Raw genomic sequence first — 2,500 nt, 5'->3', positions numbered from 1 at the left:
CTAAAGTTCTCAGAGACACCTCATGCTAAACTCGTCTGTTAACTGAAAGCAGCACAGAGAAACTCTCTGGTAATAATCCTAAGAATATCATCCACAGAACCGGAGATGATTTGCAATGATCTGGACCGAGTCAGGATGCTCTCTGTGGTGGTAGAAGATGCTGAGGCTTTAAGGGTTCCTTCCAAACTTCTTGAGCTTCCAAAGGAAACAGTCAGAACTTGCAGTAGGAGGACCAGGATCAGGTCATCGGTGATGTGAACATGAAGGAACCTTGCTCATCTCTGTGAAACACCTGTGTACAAAGTTTGTGGGGAGAAGGTCAAGCTCCTGGCTACTTGGGTTCTGCCCCTCAGCAAAGATCCAGGTGCACGTTGTGGTGTTTGAGCTGTAATCCATGATCAGCATTCTCACACCGGTGCTCTTCTTCTCTAGGTGTGTGAGAGCAGAAGAGATCTTAGGAGCAATGGTGTTGTCTGTGGTTCTGGTCCGTGGTCCAATCCCTGCTCATGGCGGTCAGTGTGAACGATGGTAACCATTCAAGCAGGTCATGGCAGGAACTTGAATTTCTTTCAGCGACATTAAAATTCTTTTCTTCACATATCCCAGACTTCAGGTTCAGCCATGACCAAGCAGAAAAGGTCACGGGATGGGTGACCCCCAGCTTGGTGGCCTTGACCTTCTGACACAGCGATGTTAGCGCAGCAGCGACAAACACAAACACAACAACAACAATGGCGGATGTCGCTTTACTGTTAATGCTCATGGCTTTGTGAACATTAACATCCAAATGCGGCCTTAACGTTAGCATTAGCATGTAGCTACCTACTATAATGTGTGTGCTGATAATGTATCATATCGCGGTAAAGTAAAAGTGTATTAAACATTAGTATACTTAAGGTACATTATCAAATGCGCTAACAGTAGCCCCACCCCCTGCCCCGCCCACAGCCCCTGACACGAGCGGTTCTTAAGTCTAGACCAGCAACGTTTTGGTGCTAACCACTTTTCCTGGTTCAGAGCCGGTGCTTTGGGTGTCGACAAAGAAATAACTGGTTCTGAATTAGGCTCCGAACCTGCACTCAAACTGCCCCGGGGGTAAAGGATGTCTTCTTGGTGAGAGAAGACTATAGCTGTTCATTTCAGCAACAACATCATTAGCACACTGTCTGAAGTACGACGTGAACTGGACAGGAATCTGCTGCCTTCAAGAACGTTCAGGATCCAGCCAGAGTTTAACTTGACCTACACAAACAACAAGTTTCAGCTCTGACTTAGCAGAATATCCCATAGACTCCAGAACATGTTGTGTGTGTGTGTGTGTGTGTGTGTGTGTGTGTGTGTGTGTGTGTGTGTGTGTGTGTGTGTGTGTGTGTGTTTGTGTGTGTGTGTGTGTGTGTGTGTGTGTGTGTTTGTATGTGTGTTTGTGTGTGTGTGTGTTTGTGTGTGTTGTGTGAGTGTGTGTGTGTGTGTGTGTGTGTGTGTGTGTGTGTTTGTGTGTGTGTGTGTTTGTGTTTGTGTGTGTTGTGTGAGTGTGTGTGTGTGTGTGTGTGTGTGTGTGTGTGTGTGTGTGTGTGTGTGTGTGTGTGTGTGAGTATTTAAGACTGTATTTAATGCTGCATCTTTTATCCAGTTAGCAGAATATCCCATAGACTCCAGAACATGTTGTGTGTGTGTGTGTGTGTGTGTGTGTGTGTGTGTGTGTGTGTGTGTGTGTGTGTGTGTGTGTGTGTGTGTGTGTGTGTGCGTGAGTATTTAAGACAGTATTTAATGCTGCTTTATATCTTTTCATCTTTTATCTAATTAGCAGAATATCCCAGAGACTCCAGAACATGTTGTGTGTGTGTGTGTGTGTGTGTGTGTGTGTGTGTGTGTGTGTGTGTGTGTGTGTGTGTGTGTGTGTGAGATAGAGAGAGTATTTAAGACAATATTTAATGCTGCTTTATATCTTTTCATCTTTTATCTCGTTAGCAGAATATCCTAGAGACTCCAGAACATGTTGTGTGTGTGTGTGTGTGTGTGTGTGTGTGTGTGTGTGTGTGTGTGTGTGTGTGTGTGTGTGTGTGTGTTAGAGAAGGCGATGCCTGTGGGCAGATGGTTTTATCTCAGCACACTCACACACTCACACTCCTAAGCCCTACACACTCTGCTCACCCTGACACTGTGTGTGTAATGTGTGAAAGCGGGGAGGCGGAGCTTGGCTGTATGACATCATTGTTCACGCCCCTATAGAGTATAAACATTAGGAAGTCTTTACACCGTCCTTTAAAAGCCCACATGTCACTTCATGTTCATCTTCTAATGAAATGTTCTGTGAGGAACAAGAGGAGCACAGCAGCGTAGCTTTTATACAGGAAGAACAAGTCTTTTTCACTTTCTTCATCATTTCTTTCTTTCTTTCTTTCTTTCTTTCTTTCTTTCTTACGACAGACAGAGAGACAGACATAGAGACATAGACACAGACAGACAGAGAGACAAACAGACAGAAAGACAGACAGACCGA

This window comes from Tachysurus fulvidraco, chromosome 8, assembly GCF_022655615.1.
Source record: "Tachysurus fulvidraco isolate hzauxx_2018 chromosome 8, HZAU_PFXX_2.0, whole genome shotgun sequence".
Classification (NCBI taxonomy): Eukaryota; Metazoa; Chordata; class Actinopteri; order Siluriformes; family Bagridae; genus Tachysurus; species Tachysurus fulvidraco.
This window is presented reverse-complemented; position numbering follows the sequence as displayed.